This window comes from Centropristis striata, chromosome 7, assembly GCF_030273125.1.
Source record: "Centropristis striata isolate RG_2023a ecotype Rhode Island chromosome 7, C.striata_1.0, whole genome shotgun sequence".
Classification (NCBI taxonomy): domain Eukaryota; kingdom Metazoa; phylum Chordata; class Actinopteri; order Perciformes; family Serranidae; genus Centropristis; species Centropristis striata.
In genome coordinates this window covers 34,163,063-34,179,730 of record NC_081523.1, presented here as the reverse complement: position 1 = coordinate 34,179,730, position 16,668 = coordinate 34,163,063, and positions in this window count along the sequence as shown.

The following is a 16,668-nucleotide window of genomic DNA, read 5'->3' as shown; positions in this document are numbered from 1 at the left end:
GTTTTTTTCTTGTGTAGTTTTAAATATTTGCAAGTTCTCCAATAGTTTAAGCCAAATCCAAATTAATAAACTTGTATTTCCCTTTGATGAGTGATGGTTTGAGATGGTGTATGTATGATATAATCAGTAATGGATATGGGTCTTTTGAAGTGTGATATGACCATTCACATACTTTTCTATTTTTTGTAGACATTTTATGATAGCCTATACTTTGTACCCATAGCTAGTAAATACAAGTTGAAATATTTGCTAAACACTGATGTGAATTAGTCCATATGAACAAAGTATCTTTGAAATTAAACCCTTATCTGCAGACAACATCTTGCCTGAATTACTTGCACTGGGCCTAAGATAATGAAATTAATAATACTGTTTTATGTTCCATTTTCAGCTGGATCGTTTTTCTAGCCTGGGCTACTTCCCAGTGCTGTTAATGGGGAAGCAGTTCGGGGGGAGGGTGGTCACTGAAATAAAATACAGCCTAAGTTTTCAGCTGCCACCCTCCCTTGAAAAGAGCCTGATGGAGGCCTTTGAGGCCATTCTGAAAAGTAAGTATTGCACTGTGTAGTTGTCACCCACTTATTTTTTTAATGCAGCTATTTAAAAAAAAGCTGACTACTTACAAGTTTCTTTCTGAAATTATTTGTCTTAAACTATTTAAGAGAACAATTTGTTAGAAATATATAATGGATGTACGTAATTTCTAATTATTGTTTGGTAAAAGTGAATTCACTCAGAAAAAGAAAAAGTAATTCTTTTTTTGGGGTTTGTTTTTGTTACAGTATACTGCAAAAGATCCAAAAAAAGCAGCTTCTGCCTCCCAAGCTCCCACCTCACCCAGACGTCCCAGCTCCTCCCAAGGGCATCCCGTCCAAGACACTCCAGAAGGTAGTACAATTCTTTTACATATTAGATGGTCATATAATATCTGCAAATATTTGTTTATAATATTTATAACTTTATTTGTATAGCACTTTCTAAAGATAAGGTTTTCACAAAGTGCTTTGACGCTGAAAAGAGCATAAAGCATTAGAGAATAACAAAGCAGAACATAAACGACAACAAACACCACAAAAACAGAGCAACCTACGGATGAAACACCCAACCAACAATAACCCTAACCCAACCGTAAAAGAACCCAGACTATAACACAGCCACCAACATAACGTGAACATCATCATCAGCATCAGCATAATAGCTCATGATAACTCAGACCACACAAGAAACCACCCAACTTAGGTTGAGACCAAGTTTATGTAGGCCTCAATGTACAGTGAGATGATAATTGTGGCAGAACTAAAAGGGTGATGCAGGACTCTGACCCCCAAAACACATGTATAATAACTAAATATCATTCATTTGAAAACAAAATTAGATTTGAAAAATGTATGATTTTTTTTTTGTCTTTGGATCAAATGTGATCCAAATGCATAGGTTGTTTTGGTTGTAAGATCATCAATAGCAACAATAAGCTATGTTGCCCTTTCTGAGATTACTTATTTAAGCTTTAAATTTCCCACTGAAGTTGAACTTTTTTAAGAAGAACAATATGGCATTAATGACCACAGCCCAAATTCTATTCTCTGTCGTTTGCGCAAGTATGATATCATTTTTCTTTTACCTTTATTTATAGTGTACAGGGTTTTTCCTGTACTCCAAAATTATTAAAAAGACAGGAAAAAAAGTAAGTAATTCCATGTGCCACTAAAGCTTATTTGTGTGTGATCGTCAGTGCTTCAGTACTCACGTCCAGGATTTTAAAAACTCATGATTAGACTCAGACTCAAGCAATGATGACAAAGACTTGTCCTCAAAGCATTTTTCCAAATTTAGACACATTTTGACTTTTGGGCTTATTTGTTGAAAATACTTTCTTATGTGTTTGTTAGCTTGTTGTTAATAGTTGAAGAAGACATTCATACGTATATATATAACACAGCTGAAAAAAAACAGCTGCAAAGCTTGAACTGCTCAACATAATCAATGGCAATTTGATTTCTATCTGTGTTTTAATTTTAATACATCCTCAAAGAGCAAAGTACGTAAATGTAAACATGAAGACTCACATATGATTAAGAGCTAAAACTCAGATTAGAAGCATTTCACATTGTTAAATGAATTCATTAATGAGCTAAACTGAAACATTTAAGTTTATCTAGGACCTCAGCTAAGACTCAACCTTAACACTAGGACCCAAACTCAGACCCAGGCAATGTGTACTCATTCATTTGAATTTGATTATTCTTTAGTGGCTCAGTACTGCAGACTTGAGACTTGACTTGAACTTAAGGTGACTTAACTACAACACCTCCAAATAACATTTAACATTTTGAGTACTATATAGGATATATAACTGGTTGATCTGAAACATGAATAAATGAATGGTTAAACCTTTTGTTCTCTGACAACACCATTCATTGTTACTGTTCCCCCCAGGTACTGAATGGCAGCCATGTACAACATGGTAAGTAATTTCCAATATTTTGATGGTCCACTATGTACTATGCTCATTACTAAAATGGTGCTCTCCTATTTTAATTCTACCTCTTTCACCATGCTAAGACGATAAAACTGACTAAGAATACCAAAATTTAAGCTGCTGTTAGTAGGGAATTGCAACAGAAAAAAATGATAGGCCTCATACTTAAAGAAAAGATCATCAAAGTTAAACTTCATATTGTGGCTGTATATGAACAACCAGCTGCTAAATGGTGGCTGTAATTGGCTAGTTTGAGGTGAATTCGTGTTAAAAAAAAATCAACACACATTATTGATTTGAGTTTCTTTTTAAATATATGTAAAAATATGTTTTCTTTTTGTTAATCTTTTACAGCAAACTTGTATGGAAGCCAACGTGGGAGCCACAAACATTGCTGTCCTGATTCCCACACCCTGTTACTGTTTTATTATAATGATGTGTTTTATGTTAATATGTATTTTTTTTAATAAATGTGTTTTGATGTTCCTGAGAGTTTGTACCTATTTATAGTATCACCACAATATACTTTACAATAGTGTCGACCCATACACTTTTTTCATGAATGAACAAAAAAATTATAATTGGGTCTCTACATAAACAGCTGTCCAATTAAATTGCATACATCAACAGAAGTTGTAGACAACAAGATCAACAATCCTCAGAAATTGGCATGAAGAAATGGCACTTCATATATTTATTTTTAATTTGACTGAGATGCATTGCAGTGAAAAAACATGTTAAATATTAACAAAACTTGTCTGAAATCCTCTTCCATCTGTGAGGCAATAACCTCCTATATATATATATATATATATATATATATATATACTAGACACAGTTGGTGGTGCTGTGCTGTCTGTGCTGGCGCCAGGTTATAACGAAGAAGTGATATACGTCTCTTTTTCTTGGATGTTAAATATTAACAAAAAATAAACATTGGTGACTATGGTCGTAAAAAAAATGCCAGGTCCAAATAGGCTTAAAATCGTCTTTTTGTTGGGAATCAGATTTAAGTTACGAGTGGTATCAAGTCGCGCCACTGCCAAATGTGTCCGGTCTGAATGGACCTATCTTTTTGCAGCCTTAGAAAAATTTGGAATGGGGCCCACTTTCTGTAGGTGGCTCAGAGTCAGATTCAACACCTTTGGCTGCAGTCAGGACAAATGGCCTGATCTCAGAATACTTTTCGCTCCACAGAGGTACAAGACAGGGTTGCTGTCTGTCGCCATTCCTCGTTGACATTGCAATCGAACCACTGGCAATTTCTATTAGATCAGATTGCAGGATTAAGGGTTTATCCAGGGGTGAAATACACCATAAAACCTTGCTTTATGCTGATGATCTGCTCTTGCAGATATCAGACCCAATTGAGAGCATTCCCCACCTTCTCCATTGGCTGCAAAAATTTAGTATTGTATCAGGATATAAGTTAATTTATCAAAATCTATACGATTTCCATTGAACAATCTGGCAAAACAGATCACTTATGATAATGTCCCTTTTAAAATTCATTCATTCATTCATTCATTACCATTAACCGCTTATCCGCAATCGGGTCGCGGGGGGCTGGAGCCTATCCCAGCTGTCATTGGGCGAGAGGCGGGGTACACCCTGGACAGGACGCCAGACTATCGCAGGGCTGAAAGAAATGTGGTTTGTCATATTGTTACGAGAGTGAACAATCGCTGTGAGCAGGGTTTGAACCTGCGCGGGGAGACCCCATTGGATTTCAAGTCCAACGCCTTAAATTCACCTACCTGGGAATAGAAATAGCAGGTTCAATTAAGGCCATCTCTCAGCATAACTACAGGTCTATTTTAGATCGTACCAAAACTGACTTGGATAGGTGGTCGAAACTCCCATTCTCACTGGCTGGGCGGATAAATGCAGTGAAGATGACTGTAATGCCCAGGTTTCTTTATTTATTTCAAATGATCCCCATTTTTCTCCCCAAATCCTATTTTGCTCAGCTGGACCGCTTTATCTCCTCTTTCATATGAAATAAAAAACCTGTACGTATAAAGAAGGCAAGCCTGGAGAGAATTAAATCTGATGGTGGTTTGGGTCTACCTAATTTTTTATTTTATTATTGGGCAGCTAATATTGTCAAGCTGACATATTGGATCACCACGTTTGCAGACAAGGAGGGCCCAGCCTGGGTTAATATGGAACTGGGAGCTACACTCCCAGTCTCCCCGATCTCAATCTTAACTGCCCCTCTCCCACTAGAAATCAAAACACCTGAACTGAACTCTAATTTGGTGGTCCAAAACTCGATTAAGATATGGGGTCAGTTTAGAAAACATTGCGCCTCCTGCGCTGACGTCACAGAGTGAAGTCGCCAGGAGGAAAGTTGGAGTGAGTTTGTGTGTTTTTTGTGCTCGATTTTGGACTATTTCTGTGTTTTTTGGCTACTGGCTTTGGATTACGGACATCGGACTATTTGTGGATACCCTGGGCTTGATCACTGCATGGTTTAACGACGCTGATTTTCGGAAAACGGACAGAAAGAACGGAGCTAGGTGGCTAGTTGACAAAAAGCCGGCGGCTACGTCAGACTCTACCTCGCGGTACCTGAGCAGGTGAACAAAAACAAACCAAAACAAAATCAGAATGCCACCCAAAGGGTCAAAGGCGGAGGCGAAAGTGGAAGAGGAGTACGTACCCCTTTCCCAGGTGAGCGAGTTACTTCTCCAACAGAAAGAGATGTTTATGGCGCTGATACAGCAACAAAGTGACAACTTCAGAGGCTTTGTGAAAGATATTCTGGACACAACAAATACACGCTTAGATGCGCTATCCAGGGAATTACATGACATCAAAACAAGCCTGCAGTTCACGCAGAATGAGGTGGATGACATAAAGAATTCCAACGTGCAACAAACCGAGCGCTACAGCGCAACCCAGACAGACCTGTATAAAATGTGTGAGAGTCTGTTGGTTGCCACGGATAAGATGGACTATCTGGAAGGACAGTCCAGACGTAACAACCTGGTGATAGATGGCATTGCAGAATCACCAGGAGAGACCTGGGCAGAGACAGAGGAAAAGGTGAAGAAGGTGGTGGCTGACAAGCTGCAGCTGCAGCAGGACGTGGAGGTGGAGGTGGAGAGGGCCCATCGCACAGGGAAACCTGGAGGTGAACGACCAAGGCCGATAGTGGTGAAATTCCTCCAACAACAAGGACAGAACATCCATCCTACAGGAACTCAAAGGAACCAGGATCTACATTAATGAAGATTTCACAGAATCTGTGAGGCAAAAAAGGAAGGAGCTGATGCCAGAGCTAAGAGCTGCAAGAGAGAGGGGGGAAATAGCCTACTTACGCCACGACAAGCTGGTTATCCACCCCCGTACCAGTACACCAAAACCACCCAGAGATGTTTAAATCACACACTCATCCCAGGCATAATCCAGCTACACACATAATCTACAAACCAGGTATGTTAAATGCACTCTAATGACAAACACAACTCACACATATCCCGGACAGAATGATTTATCAAAAAGGATTGCTGATTATGAGGATGTGGAACTACGGACCTTTCAACACAGTAACGATCACACACATGACATTGAAAATGATATAGATCCCGAGACTAATTTCTTTCACAGCATAAACAATAACTGCCACTACTACAATTAAGAACAATTCAATAATACCATCAAGACCAAACACAAACTCTCAATCAATAATTTCAATAGCAGAAGCCTGTATGCCAATTTCCACAACATAAAGTATTACCTCGAAACCATCAAACACATATATTTAGGAAAAGTCGCCGACTGAGAGACATGTAGTTTTAATGTAAACAAAGTTATTTATAAAAGAAAAACCCAAACGGTCTGTGAGACTGTCTTGGCCGTTCTAGTTCACTGTGTACATGAGAAACAAGGCAAAACTATTTTGGGCGGTTTTTTGAGCATTCTCGCGGTTTTTGATGAGGTTTTGGCTGGAAAATCTCGCTGTCACCAGGCAACACTGCGACACGAACGTTAACAACCATGGAGGGGAGAGAGAGCTGCTGAATGTAACTAATAAAGTAACTTGTAATCTAACTTAGTTACTTTTAAAATCAAGTAATCAGTAAAGTAACTAAGTTACTTTTTAAAGGAGTAATCAGTAATCAGATTACTTTTTCAAGGTAACTGTGGCAACACTGCAGACGAGTCAGAACAGAGGAATCTATGATTACATTAGAAAACAATTTGATTGCATATGACTGGGACTCAATATATAAAGAAAATTATGTGAATATAGCATATGACAAGTTTGTGAAATCTTTCAAATAGATAGGGAAGAAAGCAGAAAAACTAAACATAAAAATGATCCATGGATCTCAAAAGGATTACACAATGCTTGTAAAAAGAAGAACACTCTATATAGAGAATTTGTCAAATACAGAACTAAGGAAACAGAAAATAAATATAAGAAATACAAAAATAAGTTAACAAGTATGATCAGAATATGTAAAAAAGAATACTATAGTACAATATTGGAAAAGAATAAAAATAATATTAAAAGCATATGGACCATATTAAATAATGTGATTAGAGATACCCCGAGACATATCACTTACCCCCAGTATTTCAGCGAAAATGATAAAAAAAATAGAAAAAAATGGAAGTTTAATAATTATTTTGTAAACATTGGACCAAATTTAGTGGAAAAAATACCTATGACAGAAACCCTACCTCATGATACACCTATTAAGAGAAACACCAGCTCAATGTACCTCAATCCTGTCCTCGAGAAAGAAATTATAGATGTTGTAAACAAATTCAAAAACAAAACTTCCATTGATTGTGATGACATTGACATAAAAACTGTTAAAAGGGTAATTAAGGGTATCTCTAAACCATTAGCACACATCTGTAACCTGTCATTCCAAACTGGACAATTTCCTAATAAAATGAAAACAGCCAAAGTCATACCGATGTACAAAACTGGCAATAAACACCACTTCGCAAATTATAGGCCAATCTCTCTGCTCCCACAATTCTCCAAAATTTTTGAAAAACTTTTTAATGATAGATTATGCAAATTCTTAGATAAATACAAATTACTCACCGACAATCAATATGGTTTCAGAGCAAACCGGTCAACAGCACTAGCCTTAACAGAACTCACAGAAGAAATCACTAACTCCACGGACAATAAGAAATTTGCGATCGGGACATTTATAGACTTAAAAAAAGCATTTGATACAATAAATCACAATATATTAATTACAAAACTAGAACAATATGGGATCCGGGGGCTAGTTTTGAATTGAGTGAGGAACTATTTAGAGAGAAGGCAACAATTTGTGATGATGGATGGATGTAAGTCAGAATGCTTGGACATCGTGTGTGGGGTTCCGCAGGGGTCAGTGCTGGGACCAACGTTATTTAACTTGTACATAAATGATATTTGCAATGTATTAAAATATCTGAAGTTCATACTTTTTGCAGATGACACAAATATACTGGTTTCTGCGGAAAATTTGCAGCAACTTCTGTCCACATTGACCACAGAGATTAGTAAACTAAAACACTGGTTTGACAGGAATAAGTTATCTCTAAACCTAAATAAAACTAAAATAATGATATTTGGAAACTGTAAAAAATCGTAAAACATCCAGGTACAAATAGAGGGCGTAAACTTAGAAAGGGTATATGAAAACAAATTTCTAGGGGTAACCATTGACGACAGAATTTGCTGGAAACCTCATATAAAATACATACAAACCAAACTATCAAGAAGCATTTCAGTCCTGTCCAAAGCTAAGCACTTCCTGAATAATAAATCACTGCATATTCTTTATAACTCATTAATATTACCATATTTGCATTACTGTTCAGAAATCTGGGGAAACACATACAAAAGCTCTTTACAACCATTGTGTATTCTTCAGAAGCGAGCCATTAGAATAATCCATAATGTAACTTATCATGAACATACTAATCAACTATTCATACAGTCCAAAACTCTCAAATTTCCTGATCCGGTTGAATTCAAAACTGCCCAAACAATCTTCAAAGCCAGAAATAATATGCTACCAAAAAACATACAGGCAATGTTTTCTGAACGGGAGGGAGGGTATAAGCTAAGGCGACAGCTAAACTTCAAGGTCCACCGCACACGCACAACCAAAAAGAGCTTTTGTATCAGCATCTATGGGGTTAAATTGTGGAATAAGTTAAGTGTGTAAGTACAGAAAAGCCAAAACATAAGACAGTTTAAAAACAAATATAAAGACATCATCTTTACAAAGTACAGAAATTTAGAAAAGCCTCTGTAACATGGACATATGTAGACTGTAATTTTGTAATATACATGGTAATTGTATTTATGTTTATAATATTTATATATATATAGCAGTGGTGGGCCGTCAGGGCCAGCAAAGCCTTCTCTGCTGGCCTAACATAACCAGAAATCATGATCATAATTATGATAAAGGTTAATTTAATTTTTAATTTTCTTTCCCTAAATATCTAAAAGTATTCATATTCTCCTCATGTCATATTATGCTCCTTCCAGTGCTGTTGTTTTTAGGTTAGAGTTTTTATCCAATCAGAATTCAGCTATCTTATGTTGCCAGGCTGTATGAAATCTGCCCGGGCCTTCAGAATCAACAATGCGGGCGTCTGTGCACTGTAAGTGAACGGGCAAATACAGTTGATAGATAGTTGCGACAGCCAATCAGATCACGAGTTGTGTCAGTAAGGCCCTCTAGCTGGCCTCACGTTGAACGTGACACTTACGCGTCCTTTTATTGGATATGGATACTTACTAGTTTGAGCCACGGCAGTGCTATGCAGATCAACAGAGTCACACCCGGGACTGTTAACGGTATGTAAATAATCTGGCGCAGCTGTGTGGTTGTACTCAAAGCAACAGGTCACAGAAAGTCGTGATACGTCACGTTTTGACATGAAAAAGTTTTTTCACAAAGAGACTTGTTTATTGTGTCGCTGTCGCCAAAGTATGGCCGTCTTGTTAGTGTCTTTCTGATATTAAACTGCGATTTTGCAATGTAGGCTATTGTACAATCTTGTTAAAGCTTGCATTTTCTTTGTGGACTCATTTAATAAAACTTTTTGGAAAGATAATTTTAAAGACCCTTTTATGTTTAAGTTTTGACAGTAGCATACCAGATATGTTTTAATTGCTGATGCGCCGGATAATAGCCCATTTTGTACACAACTGAGGTGATGCAATGCCTAGTAGTGCTTAAGTGTGTTTCTAACTAAATGCTGGCATAATGAAAGGTATTTATTGACTAAGTTGGACATCACTGAAGGCCTAAGTGTGAAATGCACCGCCCGCCACTGATATATAGTAATTTACAATATACATCTGGGCCGTAAAGTATACCCCCGCAGCCCCCGCGAGGCGGGGGGGCCCCCCCATACCATAGGGCCCCGCCCCTGCCTGTAAAACAAATATCTTTTTTTTTTTTTTTTACCGTTACATATAGGGTTCAGGTCATGATATTGTCTGTATTTTGAGCGTAAAATAAAACGAATATTTAAAATAAAATAAAAACATAGTTTTCTTTGTTTGATACGTCAGAGATTAGAGGTAAAAAATAATTGAAAGCTTCATGGGTTTCCACGCAGTCCACGATCAAAGCGCATCTGGTTTGGAGAAAGAGATTGTCGGACTTTTAGAGAAGAAGGGAATATCTCTAAATAAATGTCGAGGACAGGGTTATGATGGCGTAGCCACAATGAGTGGCACATACTCTGGGTAGCAAAAACGAGTAGCGGACAGGGAACCTAATGCCATCTATATTCACTGTGCGTCTCGCAATCTAAACCTGGTCCTGAATGATGCATGCCAAAATGTGACAAAAGTAAAAGAATACAGTTAAACGACTGTGCCCGACGCGCTGGGCATTCAGACATGATGCTGTGCGCTCACTCCGCTTTCGTTTCCCAGATGTGATGAAAGCACTTACTAAAATATGTCTGTTATCTAAAAAGCCAGATGAGCGCTGAGGCCGAGGGACTGAAACATAACATGGAAAATGTTTAATTTGTCATTCAAACAGTGATACAGGGTAAAATTCTGGAAACTTTTAAAATTGCCTGAAAGAAACTTGCCCAGTCATGGGGTATTCCGCCTTCATTTCCACCAAAACGCGCAAGGCGCACCAAAAGACACTTTGATGAGTTATGCGAGGATGAAAGGCTATCGAATGCAGAGGAGCACTTCAAAGTGTCAGTTTTTTACGCAGCTCTAGACATTGCCACTGCGCAGGTGACACACAGGTACGCCCCCCCCCCCCCCCCCCCCCCCCCTTAAAAAACAAACAAAAAAAACACATATATTTATGTGGGCCCCGCACGTTTGCGTTACGGTACTGATATACATGTATAGGTATTCACAATGTAATATAAATTGCTCATAGTATATGTATATATATAATTATTTATAATATTTGTATGTGACTATATTGATTATTCATATATGTATGTATATAGATATAGAGACCCGTTAAGGGGTAGGACTAGATACGTTTTTTTACTTCTTCCTACCCCCTTTCGAGCTTGCAGAATGTGTGTGTTTTTTTCAATTTTTTTTTGCTTTCTTGTTTTGTTTTTTATTTATTCATCTATTAATATTTAAACTTGTTGTTTTTTTTATTGCTTGCATGTTCGAAATAAAGACAATCAATCAATCAATCAATCAATCAATCAATAATTTGACAAGTATATGTAGCTTCTCGCCAATAGTGTTTAATCATCTTTTCGCGCCTTCTCAAATAGATCAGGCATTTGCTTTTTGGCACAGAAGTGGCTTGGTCTACTTTCAAGACATTTTCACGGATGATGGCGATGGCGTGAAGATCATAATTTACCAAAGTCTCATCACTTCAGGTATCTTCAGGTTCGGAGGTTTGCCTCTAAATTTTTCCCAGGATATCCATCTCCACCTTCCAAAGACCTACTGTATTTAGTCCGACCCAGTGTTGCAGAATTACAACAATTTTGGTTATCCCCAAAAAACCTCTAAATGTTTTTGTTTTTTTTGGTTCAACCACATTAACATGATCATTGGGTCCTATTGTTTGTTCTCACAATGCAATTGGATCCAACATTTGTATATAAGGCCCGCCCTAGGGTCAAGAAGTCACACAACTTCCAATTTTTTGATCGAGCAACATCCCTTCGATTTACTGGACTGGATTAATCTGATTCAAGTAAGTAAAATGCTTTGAATATTTTTTTTTGTGTTTATTACAGTGTCTAGAACATGAACATATGTAGTGTTTGTGGAAAATGTGCCCTACATTTTATTTAGAGCTTGTTTTATAAGTGTTGCAATATTACAACGTTGGGTCAGAGTGGTAGTCAAAACAGCCCTGTTTTTGAGAGGAATGTCTTGAGAGGAACTTCAATTAACATTTTTAACTTCACATGATTTACACATTCTAGCCTGAGCCTTATATTGAATTACATATTTATTGTATTAGAAACTAAAGTGCAAAGATATATTGCTGTATCTAAACATTTTCATTTACTTATAATGATTTTTAACCACCTTCAACACTCTCAGTATTTTCTCCTTATCACAGAATGCAGGACTTTTTACCAAAGAAATTCTGTTTGCGCATGTCTGCCCTTTGTCTTAGTCTCTATTGATAAGAAAATGCTCCTATCAATTCATAGTCAAAGCAGTTGTGGGGGATGCTCCTGGTGCACTTGTTGCATTGTTCTGGAACAGGTGCTAATGTTCAGGAATGTAAGGTGGAGGCTACATGCATTCCTATTAGGATGATAATCACAGTCTACAATAGGTCAATCATACAGTATTGTATGGCCTGTGAAATGTGTGAATTGGCTACTTCAGTGCAATGTGTAAACACTTCAAAATGAAATCAGTCTCCCCACCACCCCATCTTTCCTGCTCGTCATCCGGAATCTAGTAAGCATGTGTGCTATTTGTATATACAGTGTACATTTGTTTCAATTTTATTTTTTCCATTTCAGAATGCCACCAGCAAAGAGAGCTTGCATCCTCTCTCATTCTGGTAATTATGCATTCCTGCTATTTACCTTGTTTGTGATATATTTGACTGGTATCTTCATGCGTATTTGAGATGTATATAAATTGATATATTTATTCTTTTTTTTCCTAATCAGGTGGGCACAGCACCCAAAACTCCAAAGAGAGGACGGCCATCGGCAGGCAACAGGAGCCCAGACTCAGCAGGGAGCCCTTCGGATGCTGTAAAGAGACCATCCTTGGGTGATGGGAGTCCAAACGGTCCCTCCTCCAAAAAAACATGTGCACACCCCCCTCTGGATGTGCGCAGAGACCTCACTGGACACTTTCCATACAAGACGACAAGAGGACGCTGCAGACATTGCAGTAAAGGGTATACAAATACCCAATGCAGCAAGTGTGATGTCCGCCTCTGCTTTTCAGAGGACAAGAACTGCTTCTGGGACTATCACTGCAACTGACTGCAACTTAAAATGTAAATAATGTAAATAAATGTCAAAGTGCTTGTTTGAATAAATCACACTTCATAACAACATGACTAAGATTATTATTCATGCTATAAACTGGTTTGGGAAAAGCAAAACCCTGCAAATGAATCCTTAGTTCTGTACTGTTGTTCAGACAATGAGTGGAAATACAGGGGATTCTGCTACCCATTAGGCCCAACGTTGCAATATTACAACGTTTCCGTAAAAACTTACTAAAACATAACATTTTTGAAAACACTCCATTTTCACCCCCAAAGGCCTCCTACAACAACATCTTAATTTTTTTTTTTTTGCGTTTTTCTATATCTGGGTTTTACAGGGTTAATGTAAATCCATTTAATGAAAGAGTAATATCAAAAATATATGCATTAATTCTGGATAGCTGCCCTCACACGTGGGACCAAATCAAGGCAGCATGGGAAGGAGAAGTTGGAGAAATATTACCAGAAGATACTTGGAAAAATGCCATACAGTGTATACACACATCTTCTCTTTGTATTAGACATGGCTTGATCCAATTTCAGGTTGTCCACAGGTTGCATTACTGTAATGACAGACTGTCAAAATTGTACTCTAATGTTGCACCGAACTGTCCTAGATGTGAATACTCCCCTGTTTCTTTGGGACACATGTTTTGGTCATGTCCTTCTCTGTATTGTTTCTGGTCTTCAATCTTCCAATCACTCTCAGCCATACCTGGCAAAACACTGCAGCCTGACCCTTTGATAGCTATCTTCGGTGTAGTTAGGGATGAGCTAAAGCTGTCCCGCTTCCACAAAAACGCCATTGCCTTTGCATCGTTACATGCCCGTCGTCTGATACTGCTGAACTGGAAGGGGAAGCACCCTCCTGCCTACGTTCATTGGATTAGAGAGGTAATGTTGGGATTGGCCCTGGAAAAAACTAGGTATGCAGTACGTGGATTGGGGGATAAATATGACAGAACCTGGTCACAGTTCATAACTCATGTCAAGAGAATGCCTTTTGCCTGACTTCCTGTTTTTATCTAATAATTAATTAATTTTTATTCTCTCTTATGGCTGCCGTCCTTGTCTTCACAATGCCCATGCTCTGACTGTTGGGACTCTTTTTTTTATTTAATTTTTTTATGCCAGAGGTCCAGAATGTTGGTGTCATGTTCTTAAGGATTAACACAGAGTAGTTTGAGTCTTTCTTTTTCTTTTCTTTTTTAAATATTTGGTCATTGTCAATGTATATTTATTTTCCTTTGATGTTCTGTCTGCCTGTCTGAAACGTGTGTTTAAGTGGATGTGTCTGTGGGGATGCCACCTGGATGGGTGGGGGGGTTCACAACTTTTGTAAAAAATGCTGAACCAATGATGTCAGTGTTTTCAATATGAAAAAATCATAAATAAAGTTGTAAAAAAAAAAAAATGTGTCCGGTCTGAAATGTGTCCGGTCAGCAATATCTCTCTGTGTAAGGCAAAGTTACGTTTTGGATGGTTATCAACCACCGATTGCGTACACGAATAATCATGACACTTTGCTAGAAATGTTGCAATACAACAGGCCCCCTGGACAAAGAAAAAACAATTTCTCAGCTTTATAATCCGTCTAACTTTGTCACAGACGCTGGCCATTGTTTACTTCTGAAACTTGAGATTTACGGCAGCCGCTGGTGGCGTCTCAGTGTCGTTATGGAAACACGTCCACTTTTCTTGGAGTGAAAGCAGATTAGAATAATTTACATTAAAGTAAGCTAATAAAATGATCGCAGTGCACTGTTACAGTGATCAATAATCCCTCGGATTTGTTGGAATCGAAGTTAAAAGGAACACACTTAATCAAAGATATCAGAGTCTGTAACTCTATAGTGCACGAAATAGGGAACCCAGAGCTCTACATTACTCAATAAATTACATTTTCTCAATGAAAGTTATAGTAAGCAGGTTATCCAGTTAATGAATAAATATATTATGGCCAAATACCGACGCACACGTTGTGACGTGCAGTCGGACTTTATGATAACTGGAGATTTGGACTACGAACACAAATAGATTCATGTTATTATTAGACAGACTCGAAAAAAGCCTACATGATGCCATTTTAACTGAAATATATAAAGTATTTTACATTATTTCACAAGCAGAATGTTGTTTTTAAAGCTTAAAACCATACTATACCCTTACCTAATGCCCTGAAGCGCCATAAATACTATAAGATCTATAACGTGGACATGCACATTTCTAGGAATGTACAATAGATACGTATTTTTCGTTTAGAAACATAGATAATCAACATTTTGGCATTTTGCCGAAACGTTGAATGTGTACATTTTGCTCGGGCGACTGGGTTGCTCGAAACTGAGGACCGCTGGTGTGGGTCTCATAGTTCAAAAGTGTATTTAAATGGCTATTAGAATCATTAATAATTATCATAAATAATTAATAATTATAATAATTGAAATTACTTTATTAACTCTATGTCACCTTGAGTTGGGGCACCACTCGAAAGAGCCAATTCACTTAAATCAGTCTCAAAAAGTTAGTAAACTTTACTATTAATTTGGAACACTGATTAATAATTATAATAAAATGCTCATATTCAAATTTAGTAACGGTTTGGAGGAATTTAGAGTTATTTTCATAGAAGAGGCTGGCATCTCACTCATAATATACAACATTAATTGGACAGCATGTACATTCCATAAGGTATTTATTCTTAAAAAAAAGCAAAGTAAAGCAAAACAATCTACAGAGAATACAGATCTACACAGTCTAATTCTAAGCATATATTTACTGTGTGTGTGTGTGTGTGTGTGTGTGTCAAGATGGCTCTCTTGGTTAGGTCGAAAAACCAAAAAGATGGTGGGTATGTATGTATGTATGTATGTATATATATATATATATATATATATATATTAGGGCCGGGACTTTTACGGCCTGGACTTTTAAGATAAATTAATAACACAAAAATGAACGCGTTAAAAAAATTATATCATATATAATTATATATTATAAAAATATTTTTGCACCGTGGAAAGTTTCTCACTGGATGTGTTTCAGGCGGACCGATTACACTGGAGCACCAACTAGCGTTCATGAGTTCAGACAACAACAAACCACGTGAACGTGAACGAAGAAGCTGATGAGATGCTTTGGTTGGACTTGAACAAAAATAAACAATATTTTTTGTTGCTTAAGCTTATGTATTCAGTCATTATTCAATGGTATACTAAAAATCCATGTGAAAAAAATTACTTCTCACTCTTCTCAGGTCAAATATTTATATGGGATTAAAATGCGATTCATTTCGATTAATTAATTACAAACCCTCTAATTAATTAGATTAATTTTTTTAATCGAGTCCCGGCCCTAATATACATACATGGGTATAAATGTTTGTGTGTGTATATATATATATATATATATATATAATATATATATGGGTATATTATACATACCCACCATCTTTATGGTTTTTCGACTCCTTCTCCGAAGCCATGTGGTGCTCTGACCTAACCAAGACAGCCACACACACACACACACACACACACACACACACTGTAAATATATATGTATATATATATATATATATATATATATATGACTAAGTCCCAAGTATAAACAGCAAGAATTCTGAAGAAAATCTCAAAAGTCAAACAGAGATTAAGAAGCTGACCATGAACTGCAACATTTGCTGCTCTCTCATCTCCTGTCTTCTTTTCATTGTCTGTATTAACC